This window comes from Apodemus sylvaticus, chromosome 6 (genome assembly GCF_947179515.1).
Source record: "Apodemus sylvaticus chromosome 6, mApoSyl1.1, whole genome shotgun sequence".
Classification (NCBI taxonomy): Eukaryota; Metazoa; Chordata; class Mammalia; order Rodentia; family Muridae; genus Apodemus; species Apodemus sylvaticus.
In genome coordinates, this window is record NC_067477.1 from 91,589,793 (window position 1) to 91,604,802 (window position 15,010).

General features: G+C 40.6%; 1 long non-coding RNA gene across 1 annotated transcript; it reads right to left on the reverse strand.

Annotated features, from left to right (window-relative positions):
* Nucleotides 1-2,440: 2,440 nt before the first annotated feature.
* Nucleotides 2,441-14,060, reverse strand: LOC127686698 (uncharacterized). The gene is made up of 3 exons (XR_007978228.1): nucleotides 13,935-14,060; nucleotides 13,641-13,836; nucleotides 2,441-3,007 (listed from the first exon to the last, which is right to left on the reverse strand). It is a non-coding gene; the product is annotated as an uncharacterized LOC127686698 (long non-coding RNA).
* Nucleotides 14,061-15,010: the final 950 nt, after the last annotated feature.

Sequence of the window (15,010 nt, forward strand, 5' to 3'; positions counted from 1 at the left end):
CTAAAGAACCCTGACTAATACAAGTCTACATAGCTGTCACCATTTCCTTTCTGCTGTGTTGAGGAAGTCAGGCTGCAGACAGGAAGGATTCTACCCATTTAGAATTGCCTTGCTCTCAGGATGGCATTGCTGCAGCCATGCATACTGTCCCTGAGGCCAAAGCCCTTCTGATTAGAATATGACCTCCACCTACTGTCTGGAAGAGGCACCATCCTGGTAAGCAACATGAGGACAGACCCAGAGACTGAACTGATTATTACTCTGATCTGCAAGACCGTCTACTTTCAGATCTATTATTGTCCAGATCTTTGAGAGGCTCTGGGTGGATTTTACCTGCTCATGAACATCCCTTACTATGCGTCTTGTCTTGTCTTCCTCTGTCTTCACTATCTGCTTCTGCACTTCTAAAGTGTTGTGATTAGCTTTCCTCTCATGCTCTTTGTCATTTGTAGATGTGCTTCTAAAAATTTTATTTTACTGTTATTTCAGTTAATAGATGCCATGATTTGGGGGATTTTTTTTTAAAAAAGGATTAAATGTAATCTCACAATGTTCAAAACTGAACTGTCAAATATAATTTCAAAAATGCATAATAAGGACCAGAAGAGATGGCTTAGTATGTAAGAGTACTTTCTGTTCTTTCAGAGGAGCAGAGCTCAATTCCCAGAGAGCATGTCGGGTGGCTCACAACTACTTGTAATTCCAGCTTCAAGGGATGGACCATTCTATTCTGACCTCCATGTGTCCCAGCACACATTTCACACACACACACACACACACACACACACACACACACACACCAATCAAATCTTATATTTTGTGCAATAAATGTGGGATTGCAAGAGTAAAAGCTTATCTTTGCATGCTGTTTTATACAGGTAATATAAAATCTACTTTTTAAATCTAATTTGGAATCACATTGAGGACATAGCACTTTACCTAGTATATATGGAATTAGGTTAATCTAGTTAAAATAGAAGTTCTATTTTATTCTCAACAATAGAACAGCAAGATTGCTTAAGAGTAAATACTTCCTTCCTTCCCCTTCCTGTGAGCCCCATCCTCCTGGCATTAAACCACAGACATGTTACAGATTTTGTTTTCTTCCTGTGTGTAATTTAAGATTCAGACACAATAGTCGTGCTGGTTAAAAAGAGAGCTCAGGGCTTTCTAACACATTTGTCTGGTAGACAGTGTATTACAGTCAGTCTGGAGACGCTTCCCTATCATGTAAGAGATTAGAAATCCTTTCCTAGCATCCTTACCTTGTTGCTCTAATACTGAGCCGACATCAAAACTCACTCTCAACAGCAGGGCCAGGTAAGGTCAGAGGAAGGGTAGAGTGGAAAGACGAGCCATTTCTGAACTCCCTTACTAATCAGACTTTTTCTGGAATCAAAAGAATAGCTTGGTCAAAATACCAATAAGCACCAATAAGCTGAGTGCAAATGATTTTTCATAAGACCGGTAAAAAACACATCTCCTACAAATTTGTCTCTTTCCACGGAACAGGTGCCCTGGCCAGAGCATGACTTACCTTTCCCTGGAGCATTCCTGAAATCAACTACGAAAGCCTCAAGGGACCATACTTTGTGTCTTTACACTTTCATCAAGCATTATGGGAGGAAGTAATAAACTTCATGTTTCCTATCACTGAGTTAAGTCTAAAATATGTGCAGTTACTGAATCCGTGCCAGGATTCATTGTACCCTGACTGGTAAGGAGACCCAAATACATCCCACTGTGGGGACCATGAGCCCTCTGGGCAGAGAAATTCTGACTGTGTCATTTATGTGCTGGTTTAAGGATGTAGATCTGTGTGCAATGCAACAGAAACCAAGCACTGCACAACTTAATTGCTTCCTTTCTTTGCCTTTAGAAAACTTGGGCTAATAGCAGCACTCCATTGTACATCTGAGGTCACCAAGAAGAGGTCTGCTCTTTCTTCCCTTAGACAAATACTCACAGTGTCAGATTACTAGTGGCTCATTTGTACTTCAGTTTTGAGTTTGAGCAGGGGTTAGAAATTACCTGTGAGCCTGGATAGTCCTGCCAGTCAGTGGGGCCACCTTGTCTGTGTGAGGAGCGTGGTCCCGCTTTACCTCTCTTACAGTGTGGCAAGGTTAAGTGTTGTGATAGGCTATTGGCTTCATGTGCTTTTATTTTCCTCTTTGTATGAGAAAGTAGGTTATTAACCTACCTTCTGAGTTTTGAAATACAGTTTTCTGGCAAAAGAAGAAACACAGCAAGTCACAAAAAAGTCACATAAGTGCTTGGTTTATTTTATATATATATATATATGTGTGTGTGTGTGTGTGTGTGTGTGTGTGTGTTGTATATAATGTTTTCCCCTTTCCAGAACTCCCCCTAGGAAATCCCCATGTCATCCTCTCTCCCCCTGCCTCTACGAGGGTTCTCCCCCACCCACCTACTCCCTTTTTCCTGCCTTGGCATTCCCCTACACTGGAGTATCAAAAACCCTCAAGCCCAAGGGCCTCTCCTCCCACTGATATCCAACAAGGCCATCCTCTACCACATATGTGGCAGGAGACGTGAGTCCCCCCATGTGTATTCTTTGGTTGGTGGTCCAGTCCCTGGGAGCTCTGGGGGGGTCTGGCCAGTTGACATTGTTACTCCCTCCATGGAGCTGCAAACCCCCTCAGCTTTTTCAGTCCATTGTCCAACTCCTCCATTGGGGACCCTGCACTCAGTCCAATGTTGGCTGAGAACATTCACCTTTGTATTTGTCAGGCTCTGACAGAGACTCTCAGGAGACAATCATATCAGGCTCTAGTCCTCAAGCACTTCCCAGCATCCACATTAGCATCTGGGCTTCTTGACTGCATATGGGATGATCCCGAGGTGTGGCAGCTTCTGGATGACCTTTCCTTCAGTCTCTGCTCAACATTTTGTCTCCATATTTCCTCCTGTGAGTATTTTGATCCCTTTTCTATGAAGCACTGAAGCATCCACACTTTGGTCTTCTTTTTCTTGGGCTTCATATGGTCTATGTAAGGCAAAGGACATTGTCAAAAGGACAAAATGGCAACCAACAAATTGGAAAAAGATCTTTACCAACACTACCAACAGAGGGCTTATATGCAAGATATACAAAGAACTCAAGAAGGTAGACACCAGAAAGCCAAATATCCCCCTTAAAAATGGGGTACAGAGCTAAACAAAGAATTTTCACCTGAAGAATATCCAATGGCTGAGAAGCAACTAAAGAAATGTTCAACATACTTAGTCATCAGGAAAATGCAAATCAAAACAACCCTGAGATTTCACCTCACACCAGTCAGAAGGGCTAAGATCAAAAACTCAGGAGAAAATAGGTGCTGTCTAGGATGTGGAGAAAGAGGAACACTCCCGCACTGCTGGTGGGGTTGCAAGCTGGTACTACCACTCTGGAAGTCAGTCTGGCGGTTCCTCAGAAACCTGGGAATGATACTTCCAGAGGACCCCGCTATATCACTCATAGGCATATATAACCAGAGGATTCCCCAACATGTAATAAGGATGCATGCTCTACTATGTTCATAGCAGCCCTATTTATAATAGCCAGAAACTGGAAAGAACACAGATGTCCCTCAACAGAGGAATGGATACAGAAAATGTGGTATATATACACAATGGAACAATGAATTCATGAAATTCTTAGACAAATGGATGGAACTGGAGAACATCATCCTAAGTGAAATAACCCAGTCTCAAAAGAACGCTCATGATATGCACTCACTGATAAGCAGATATTAGCCTAGAAGCTTGGAATACCCAAGACACATTTCACATATCAAATGATGACCAAGAAGAAGGAAGGAGTGGCCCCTGGTCCTGGAAAGTCTCAGTGCAGCAGTGTAGAGGAATACCAGGACAGGGAAGTGGGAAGGAATTGGGGAACAGGGGGAGGGAAGAAGGCTTATGGGACTTTCGGGGAGGGGGGATCCAGGAAAGGGAAAATCACTTGAAATGTAAATAAAGAATATATTGAATGAAAAAAAGAAAGAAAAATATCAATGTTATGTAAAAAAAAAAAAAAGAATACTATCATGCCATCTGCAAATAGTGATAGTTTGACTTCTTCCTTTCCAATTTGTATCCCTTTGACCTCCTTTTGTTGTCTAATTTTGTTGACCTCCTTGGTGCATTAAAACCATCTGCTCCTGTGCTTTTATTGGTTGGAAGACTTTCAATGACCACTTCTATTTCTTTAGGGGTTATCGGACTGATTAGATGATGAATTTGATCCTGATTCAATTTTGGTGTTTGTTATCTGTCTAGGAAATTGTGCAGTTCCTCCAAATTTTCCAGTTGTGTTGATTACAGACTTTCGTAGTAGGATCTGATTTTTTTTTTAATTTTCTCAGTTTCTGTTGTTATATCTCCCTTTTCATTTCTAATTTTGTTAATTTGTATACTGTCTCTGTGCCCTCTGGTTAGTCTGGCTAAGGGTTTATCTATCTTGTTGATTTTCTCAAAGAACCAGCTCCTGGTCTTGTTGATTTTGTGTATGGTTCTCTTTGTTTCTACTTGATTGATTTCAGCGCTAAGTTTGATGATTTCCTGTCTTTTACTCCTCTTGGGTGAATTAGCTTCTTTTTGTTCTAGGGCTTTCAGGTGTGCTGTTAAGCTGCTAGTGTATGTTCTCTCCATTTTCTTTCCGGAGGTACTCAGGGCTATGAGTTTTCCTCTTAGCACTGCTTTCATTGTGTCCCATAAATTTGGGTATGTTGTGCCTTCATTTTTATTAAATTCTAAAAGTCTTTGATTTCTTTCTTTATTTCTTCCTGGACCAAGGTATCATTAAGTAGAGTACTGTTCAGCCTCCATATGTATGTGGGCTTTCTGTTGCTTTTGTTGCTATTGAAGACCACTTTTACTCCATAGTGTTCTGATAGGAAGCGTGGGATTAGTTTGATCTTCTTATATCTGTTGAGGTCTGTCGTGTGACCAATTATATGGTCGATTTTGGAGAAGGTACCATGAGGTGCTGAGAAAAAGGTATATTCTTTTGCTTTAGGATGAATATATATCATATATCATATAACATATATATATATATATCATATATCATATAACATATATATATGTATATATACATATATATATGTTAAATCCAATGGTCCAAAGCTTCAAGTAGTTTCACTGTGTCCTTGTTTAGTTGCTGTTTTCCTGATTGGTCCATTGAGAAGAGTAGTGTGTTGAAGTTACCCACAATTACAGTGTTAGGTGCAATGTGTGCTTTGAGCTTTAGTAAAGTTTCTTTTACAAATGAGGGTGCCCTTGAATTTAGAGCATAGATGTTCAAATTGAGAGTTCTTCTTGGTGGATTTTTCCTTTCACCAGTAAGTAGTGTCCTTCCATGTCTCTTTTGATGACTTTAGATTGAAAGTCAATTTTATCTAATATTAGAATGGCTACTCCAGCTTGTTTCCTGAAACCATTTGCTTTTAAAATTGTTTTCCAGCCTTTTACTCTGAGGTAGTGTTTGTCTTTGACACTGAGGTGTGTTTGTGTATGCAGCAAAATGTAGGGTCCTGTTTATGTATCTAGTCTGTTAGGCTATGTCTTTTTATTGGGGAATTGAGTCCATTGATGTTAAGAGATATTAAGGAATAGTTATTACTTCCTCTTATTTTTGATGTTATTTTTATGTTTGAGTGGTTATCTTCTTATGGGTTTATTGGAAGAAGATTACTTTCTTGCTTTTTCCAGGGTGTAGTTCCCCTCCTTGTATTGGTGTTTTCCACCTATTATCCTTTGTAGAGCTGGGTTTGTGGAAAGATATTGTGTAAATTTGGTTTTATCATGGAATTATCTTGGTTTCTCCATCTATGGTGATTGAGAGTTCTGCTGGGTATAGTAGTCTTGGCTGGCATTTGTATTCTCTTAAGAGTCTGTATGAGATCTTCCCAGGATCTTCTAGGATAGTCTCTGGTAAGTCTGGTGTAATTTTGATAGGTTTGATATGTTACTTGGCCTTTTTCTCTTACTGCTTTTAATATTCTTTCTTTGTTTAGTACATTTGGGTTTTGATTATTATGTGATGGGAGGTATTTCTGGTCTGGTCGAGTCTTGTTTGGAGTTCTTAGGCTTCTTGTATATTCGTGGGCATCTCTCTCTTTAGGTTATGGAAGTTTTCTTCCATAATTTTGTTGAAGATATTTGCTGGCCCTTTAAGTTGTAAATCTTCACTCTTATCTATGCCTATAATCCTTAGGTTTGGTCTTCTCATTGTGTCCTGGATTTCCTGGATGTTTTGGGTTACAAGCTTTATGCATTTTGCATTTTCTTTGACTGTTGAGTCAATGGTTTTTATGGTATCTTCGGCATCTGAGATTCTCTTTCTTCTATCTCGTATTCTGTTGTTGATATTTGCATCTATGGCCCCTGATTTCTTCCCAAGGTTTTCTATCTCCAAAGTCGTCTCCCTTTGTGATTTCTTAATTGTTTCTACTGGTGGTTTAGATCCTGGATTGTTTTGCGCAGTTCCTTCACTTGTTTGTATGTGTTTAACTATAATTCTTTAAGAGATTTTTGTGTTTCCTCTTTCATGATTTCTTTCTGTTGATCCAAACTCTCCTGCATTTCTTTAAGTGATTTTTGTGTTTCCTCTTTATTGGCTTCTATCTGTTGACCCATATTCTCCTAAATTTCTTTAAGTGATTTTTGTGTTTCCTTTGTAAGGGCTTCTACCTTATTCATGGTCTCCTGTATTTCTTTAAGAGATTTATTTATGTCCTTCTTGTAATCCTCTAATAGCATCATGAGATGTGATTTTAAATCCAAATCTTGTTTTTCTGGTGTGTTGGGGTATCCAGGACTTGCTGTTGTTGGAGAATTGGGTTCAGATGCTGCCATATTGGCTTGATTTCTGTTAGTAACGTCCCTACGTTTGCCTTTTGCCATCTGGTTATCTCTGGAGTTAGTTGGTCCTGTTGTCACCGGCTGATGCTTGAACCTCCTGTGAGCCTGTAAGGCTATTTCTGCACCACTGGATATCTGGGTTTCCCTGGCACAGATTGCTGATGGGCTGCCCTACTCTTGGGTGCTAAATAATACTTCTGACAGTAGTGTGGGAGACAAATAGAAGGAAGTCATCCTAGCAGAAACAACATAGATGCAGGAGAACGAGACCCAAGGAGAGTTGGGGACAGCAAGAACATGGAGAGAAGTTCCTCTTACTGGACATTTACACAATAGAATCAGCAGTATTGGCTGAGTAATGGAGGGAAGGAAGAGTGCGAGCAGAAAACGTTACCCAGGATCCTGACCTGTTACTGGTTCCATGATGTCCTAGTTACCAGCTTGGTGGTAACTAAGGAATGGTAGCCAACTCTCCAGTTAGACAGACATGTTTCTTCCTAGGCCTTGTACACCTACTCAAGATATCAAATGGTGTGACTTAGAGACCTAATATATATTTGCCCTAGAAAAAGGGACAATTTTATATTCAAGTCAGTTCCTAGGAGCCCCAGTAAGAAAAGATCCTCTGAGAATCAAGAAGGGAGATAAACATAGTTCTTACAGGCAAATTTCGCATGAACATAAAGGTTTTCTATGGAAGGTATCTTTACATCTCTCCCAGGTAGGTTCCCAAAGTTGACACAAGACCAGTGAACAAAGGCAGCACTGGGAGGCAAAAGCAAAGACTGTGCACACATTCATGCCCACATGTCTAATACAGTTAAAGCTATAACAAAAAGGTGAATTTCATTTACTATTGCTTCAGGTGAGAACAACACAGCAGGAGCCATCGTTGTTTAATTAGTTAACACAGAGCTACAGAAGCCCCTCAAAGAATGTCCAAACAGCAAGAAGAGACCTAGGAAAAAGCCATGGCAGTACAAAAACCAAAGAAGGCTCATGGAGGAAGTGAAAAGGTAACTGGGTGAGGAATTTGCAACACAGAAAGTCACTGGTGACTCTGCAGAAATCCCTTTACCAGATTTATAGAGCCCAAGCCTTTCCAGCGAGTGCAACAGAGGGGCACAAAGTGTCTTCAGACTCTGACAATGAGGTAAGGAAGCAGGTAACCTCTAAGGGTGATTGCACATTCAGGGAGACAGCGTTTCTTTAACTTGTTTGAAGATGGAGCCTGAAATTGGCTGCTGAAAATAATCTGATCTAATAGAGAGCTCATCTCGGGAGAAAAATGAAACTAAGAGACACAAGAAGCATAAAAAAAGAAAGAAAGAAAGAAAGAAAGAAAGAAAGAAAGAAAGAAAGAAAGAAAGAAAGAAAGAAAGAAAGAAAGAAAGAAAGAAAGAAAACATCAGAGACAGGAAATAATGGCTGTCAGTGCTGTGAAAATCCCCTGGAAACAAAAGGACAGAAAATGCTCTGTTGTGTTTAGTGATTAAGCCACTGGTAAGTTTTGTTTGTTTGTTTGTTTGGTTGGTTGGTTGGTTAGTTGGTTTTTGTTTTTATTTTTTGTTTTTGCTTCAAGGGAGATTCAGTTGAATGTTGGAGACTTAAGCCAGAACCTAGGAACCAAAAAAAAAGGGTCATGGGGAACTGAAAGTTGATGTTTGAGGCTATATTTTCCAAACAGGCGACTGAAATTGGAAGAAAACAACCAATTTTTTAGACCAGGCCTGGGTAGATGGAGGGACTTCAGTCAGCCCCGAGCATGGCAAACATGGCTCTGGTAGACCTTGCCCCTCTCCAGTCCCTCTGCCTTGCTAAAAACTGTTAGATTACATTCCTAAAGCTAGCCATCCAAGTCAAGCTATCAAAGCATTGAAGTTCAATAATCAAAAGCCCTCTAGGGCTTACGTAATTAACATGCCCAATTAAAATTAAACACTTCATCCTACCATGGGTTTCCCCTTTTCTCTTTATAAACTGACATTTAACTATAAGCCATGCCTGCCTGCTCTCTATCCAGAGGTTGTCCTTTGTCCCCAGGCGGGGATCCCTTTCTCCTTTCTCTTGTTCCCTTCCCCATCTCACTCATAAATCTCCTTTGTGCTGAGAACTTGGTCTTGGGAGTCCTAGGACAATACCACTCCCTTACAGGAAGCTCATGGTCTCCTTTGAATGGCCAGTCCTCCTTGGAATGGGTGGGCACCAAGCAAAGCAAAGTGAGTTTTACAGACACAACTGTCAATCAAGGTAGAACGGCTAAAATAATACTGTATTTTTCTTTCTGTTTTGATTGTTGTTGTTGTTTATTGTTGTTGTTTCAGACTGGGTCTTACTATGTACCCTTGGTCAGATTAGAGCTTTCCATGTATACCAAGCTGGCCTTAAACTCAGAAATCTGCCTACTTCTGCTTTCTGAGTTTAAAGTTTAATCCTGCTAGAATAAAAGGCCTATATCACTATGGCCAGCAGTTCACTTTTCCTTGACAGAAACTCTTTCCAGAAAAACTAAAGTATCCATATTCCAGTGGCATAGGGACTGACCAGACGGTGATTTGATTTTGTAGCTCTGAAGTATTCCTCTTGGATTGAATTGCTCTTCATGGTAATTGGCCAGCAAAATAATTTCAGTGCCATTGTATCTGGTAGACTGCCTTTCACATATTATATATTTCCCATTTGTGAAGATTAGTGTACATTGGTAGCTTGACAGAACCTTGAATCACCTGGGAGGTGGGCCTCTGGGCATGCCTGAAGGGATTGTCTGGATTACATTAATTGGATTATAGTCAAGGGTTCAGGTCTGTTCAGTGAGGAGAGGGAGCTAGACCACATGCACTCACTGCTCTTCATCTCTGACCATGGACACAGTACACCCAGCTGCTGCCCGGACTTCCTCACCATGATGGACTGTACCTTGAACTAAAATAAATCATTTCTCCTTTAACTTGCTTTCATGAAACTATTTTATCACAGCAACAGAAAAGAAACTAAGAACCAAGATATTATTATTTTGAATCATGAATAGATTAGGAAAGGAAAAAGAAGAAAGATCTCAGAAAATGGAAAAATCTTCCATGCTCGTGGATTGGCAGGATTAATATAGTTAAAATGGCCATCTTGCCAAAGGCAATCTACAGATTCAATGCTATTCCCATAAAAATCCCAACCCAGTTCTTCATAGAGCTAGAAAGAGCAATTCTCAAATTCATCTGGAATAACAAAAAACCCAAGATAGCTAAAACTATTCTCAACAGTAAAAGAACTTCAGGGGGATTCAATATCCCAGACTTTAAACTCTACTACAGAGCAATAGTGATAAAAACTGCATGGTATTGGTACAATATCAGGCAAGCAGATCAGTGGAATAGGATTGAAGACCCAGAAATAAACCAACACACCTATGGTCACTTGGTCTTCGACAAAGGAGCTGAAAGCATCCAGTGGAAAAAAGATAGTCTTTTCAACAAATGGTGCTGGTTCAATTGGAGGTCAGCATGCAGAAGAATGTGCATCGATCCATTCTTAACTCCTTGTACCAAGCACAACTCCAAATGGATCAAGGACCTCCACATAAAACCTGACACACTGAAACTAATCGAAAAGAAACTGGGGAAGACCCTGGAGGACATGGGCACAGGGGAAAAGTTCCTGAATAGAACACCAATAGCTTATGCTCTAAGATCAAGAATTGACAAATGGGACCTCATAAAACTACAAAGTTTCTGTAAGACAAAGGACACCGTCAAAAGGACAAAATGTCAACCAACAGACTGGGAAAGGATCTTCACCAACCCTAAATCCGACAGAGGGCTAATATTTAATATATACAAAGAACTCAAGAAAGTAGAACCCAGAGAAACAAATAACCCCATTAAAAAGTAGGGTATGGAGCTAAACAAAGAATTTTCACATGAAGAACTTCGGAGAGCTGAGAAACACCTTAAGAAATGTTCAACATCATTAATCATTAGGGAAATGCAAATCAAAACAACCCTGAGATTTCACCTCACACCAGTCAGAATGGCTAAGGTCAAAAACTCAGGAGACAGCAGGTGTTGGCGGGGATGTGGAGAAAGAGGAACACTCCTCCACTGCTGGTGGGATTGCAAGATGGTGCAACCACTTTGGAAATCAGTCTGGCGGTTCCTCAGAAAACTGGGCATGTCACTTCCTGAGGACCCTGTTATACCACTACTGGGCATATATTCAGAGGATTCTTCAGCATGCAATAAGGACACATGCTCAACTATGTTCATAGCAGCCCTATTTGTAGTAGCCAGAAGCTGGAAAGAACCTAGGTGTCCTTCAATGGAGGAATGGATACAAAACATGTGGCATATTTACACAATGGAGTACTATTCAGCCATTAGTAACAATGAATTCATGAAATTCTTAGACAAATGGATGGAGCTGGAGAACATCATACTAAGTGAGGTAACCCAGTCTCAAAAGATCAATCATGGTATGCACTCACTGATAAGTGGATATTAGCCTAGAAACTTTGAATACCCAGGACATAATCCACAAATTAAATGATGTCCAAAAAGAATGGAGGAGTGGCCCCTGGTTCTGGAAAGACTCGGTGCAAGAGTATAGGGGAATTCCAGAACAGGGAAGTGGGAAGGGGTGGGTGGAAGAATAGGGGGACGGAAGAGGGCTTATGGGACTTGCGGGGAGTGGGGACCCAAAAAAGGGGAAATCATTTGCAATGTAAATAAAAAAATAAAATAAAATAAAATAAATAAATTTAAAAAAGGAAAGGAAAAAAAACATCAGGAGTCTATAAGACAAATTACCCTTCTCTTCCTCCTTCTCCTCCTCCTCCTGTTGCTCCTCCTGCTCGTCCTCTTTTCTCCTCCATTCCTTTCTCTATCCCTCTTCTTCCCCTTCTTTCCTCTTCTTCCCTTCCTCCCCTGCTCCCCCTCCTCTCTCTCCTCCCACTTCTTCCCTTACTTTCTCTTCCTTTTTGTATGACTAGTAACTGATTGAGCCCAGGACATCAAGAATGTTATATACTCTACTGATTATATTGTTATATATAACATTATATATATATATATATACATATATATATATATATGTATATATATATATACTGAGCTATATATCGCTAGACTTACAAACTAAATTTTTCACACTGTCATGATCTCAAAGTATTAAGTAGTCACCCAGTATGTTACAAGTTAACAATAGTTAATCATCTAGCCTCTCCCTCTCCCTCTCCCTCTCCCTCTCCCTCTCCCTCTCCCTCTCCCTCTCCCTCTCCCCTCCTTCCCTCCCTCCCTTTCTCCCTCTCTCCCTTCCTCCCTCTCTCTCTCTCTCTCTCTCTCTCTCTCTCTCTCTCTCTCTCTCTCTCTCTCTCACACACACACACACACACACACACACACACACGTGTGCAATTTATAGACAGCTCAAATCAACTTCCTCATTGTATAAGCATGAGCACTTATAATTATGTACTCAAAGCTAACCAGGATCTTTGAAAATCAGGTATAATCACGGGGTATGGCTTTTATTAGTCACAGCCTCCGAAAGAGTTGATTTGGCTAAACAGGAAGCCATAGGATTTGCTCTGACTAAGTCTATAGTCACTGTGGGGGAAGGGTATAGCTGGGTGAAGGTTAAAAAATGCGGAGCAAATATTTAAAAGATTTGCATTTTTTAAAAATACATCTCTTGCCATGGTTAAGGAAGTAGCAATTACATTTCTTACACTGTGTGATGAGTGATGAGGTTTACAGCCTGTGCAGAGCAAAAGCCACAAGAACCATGTGGCTGGTGGCAACTGGGGTGCACACTTTGCACCACTTAAAAAGTTTTAGTATGCACATCTGCCTACAAGAGATGAAGAGCCTAAAGCCACCAAGGAGAGGTTCACCTATCAGGACATTTCACACCTTGGGGAGCACTTGAGAGCACTACTAATTTTTTAAATCACATACAATCCAAACTTAACTTGCAAAAATTTAGGTCTGAGACTCATTAGGGATATAAATTGACTTGGCATTTCTGAGAGAAAGTCTTCAAATATGAAGAAGAGGAAGAGGAAGAAAATGAATGCAGTAAAAGAGGAAGGAGATCAGTGGGGGTGGGAGAGGACTGGGAAAGGGCAGAATAAAGGGGGTCAATATGGTCTAAGTGCATTGTATACAAGAATAAACAAGACACAACCCACTACTATATGTAGTTAGTACATGCTAGTAAAAGCGATTCATTAGAAAATAAAAGGATTTCTACTTCTGCCCTCTCACCCACTGCACAGCCTCAAATGCTACCTCACCCTGCCTGCCTGTGCCACCAGGAGGACAACCAGCGTGTGACATATATTAAAGAGTTCTCCTGTGTTGTCTTGGACTTTTCTTCTAAACTGTTAGCTCCTCTCTGCTTTGATACTGTGTCACAAATTGTCAATGGGAGATGACTGCACAACAGTGTGGCTCGAGTCCTCTCTGCTTTGATACTGTGTCACAAATTGTCAATGGGAGATGACTGCACAACAGTGTGGCTTGTGTCTCTTCTTCAAAAGGCACTTGAATGACTGCTTATTGTAAACCCAGGTCACCCCCAATAGGACCCATATTTGTGCAAATAGATGGTGGTCAGGATGTGAGGAGAGCTTCCTGGCTGTGACCATGTGGCATCACATCAACTGAAAAATGTATCCCTAGTTCAAACATGAATGCACACACACACACACACACACACACACACACACACACACGCACACACACATTACATTTAAAATGGATTATTTTTTAAAGACTTACTTATTTATATGTATGAATACACTGTTGCTGTTTTCAGACACACCAGTAGAGGGCATCAGATTGTTACAGATGGTTGTGAACCACAATGTGGTTGCTGGGAATTGCACTCTGGATGTCTGGAAGAGCAGCAGTCAGTGCTCTTTACCACTGAGCCATTGCTCCAGTCCTTAAATACAAAGATAAGAATGGGGAAGATCTGGAAAAGAAAAAGAAAAGGTCTAATCCAGATAAGAACTAAGTCCCCAGCAGTGGGGAAGGGTAGCAGGGTTAGATTTACAGCATATGTGGATTTACCATCAGCAAGTACTGGCCATGACGGGAAGCTAGGAACAGGGACAACAAAGGAACAGAGGATAGCACCAAAGGTCCTCGGTCATGGATCTGGACAGGAAGCAAATTATTAAAAGAAAAGCATTGTGCAGTTTTGAATAAACAGAATTTGCGGTCTTATTTGATGCACACACAGCTGGAGATGTAAAGCAATCATGTGGATATAGAAATCTAAACCTTGCAAGAGTTAACATTTTCTGAGGATGTGAAATTGAAAGTTCTAGATAATATTGTTCATAGACAGCTCATGGGGTTGAAACAAAAACAAAATCCAAGCAAACAATTTCTGTATTGGTTAGTATTCACCTGCATAGAACAGAAATGCCTATAGTTAGATTAAAAAGAATGGGATTAATTACAAACTATTATGTGGCTTAGAAATTTCATGGAAAAAAAAAACCTATCCTAAGCTTCAAGAAATGATTCCCAACACTTCACTCCATAAACAAACAGCAAAGTGGGCTACTCTCTCTGAAGTGAGAGTTTCCTAATTCTGGGAACCCTCTGCTTTCTCAGCAAGTGTCTGCAGCCATTTAACCCAGCACCACAGCCTGCTCCCTGCATCCTACCAGCAAAGACCCACCTCCACCAGGCCTTGACCTCTTCCCAATCAGGCTTCCATTCAATGAGCCAAGACTGTAGGTGTTAAAATACATGCAGAACACCCTGGCATCTGAAAAATGGTTCATTTTGCTTTCTTTAGTTAAGGGGTTGTTTGTTGGGCTATTTTCCACATTAGGGGGACAGGGAAGAAAGTGCATTGTGAATGAATCAAACCACAGGAGATTCCAAGAGGGTACAAAACAGTGAAAACTGAAAACCAAGTTGTCTTGGCTCCAGTAACTCCAGCCCTGTATCACCGAGAAAGATAATTGAATCTGGTTAAAGGTAAAGGTCATGAGGAGATGTCTCTGTGTTGAAAGTGTTTGCTACATTAAGGCATGAAGAACTGAGATCTGACCCTCAGAACCCACCTAAAAGCTAGGCGTGGCAGTGTGTATCTGTAACCCCATGCCTGCTGGAACTGAGAGATAAGCTCG